We start from the raw sequence: 542 nt of genomic DNA, 5'->3' as shown, positions 1-542 counted from the left end.
TTACCACATCAAAGAATTCTAATACATTTATTTGGCATAATTTCCCCTTCGTGAAGCCATGTTGACTCTGCTTGATAATGTATTTTTAAATACTCTGCTGTTACATCCTTTACAACAGGATCGAACACTTTTCCAATTACAGATGTTAAGCTCATTCACCTATAGGTACCTTGTGTTTTTGCCTCACTGCCTTTTTATAAAGGTGTTACATTGGCAGATTACCAATCCTCTGGGAGTTTTCCAAGATGTCTAGTTAGTAAGTTTGCAGATGACACAAAAATTGGAGGTGTAGTGGACAGCAAAGAAGGTTAGAGCTAAAAATGTGTTGCTGGAAAAGCGCAGCAGGTCAGGCAGCATCCAAGGAACAGGAGAATCGACGTTTCGGGCATAAGCCCTTCTTCAGGAATGAGGAAAGTGTGTCCAGCAGGCTAAGATAAAAGGTAGGGAGGAGGGACTTGGGGGAGGGGCGTTGGAATTGCGATAGGTGGAGGGAGGTCAAGGTGAGGGTGATAGGCCGGAGTGGGGTGGGGGCGGAGAGGTCA

The sequence above is a fragment of the Chiloscyllium plagiosum genome, chromosome 30 (genome assembly GCF_004010195.1).
Source record: "Chiloscyllium plagiosum isolate BGI_BamShark_2017 chromosome 30, ASM401019v2, whole genome shotgun sequence".
NCBI classification, from domain to species: domain Eukaryota; kingdom Metazoa; phylum Chordata; class Chondrichthyes; order Orectolobiformes; family Hemiscylliidae; genus Chiloscyllium; species Chiloscyllium plagiosum.
The sequence above is the reverse complement of the archived record's forward strand: the minus strand, read 5'-3'. Positions refer to the sequence as shown.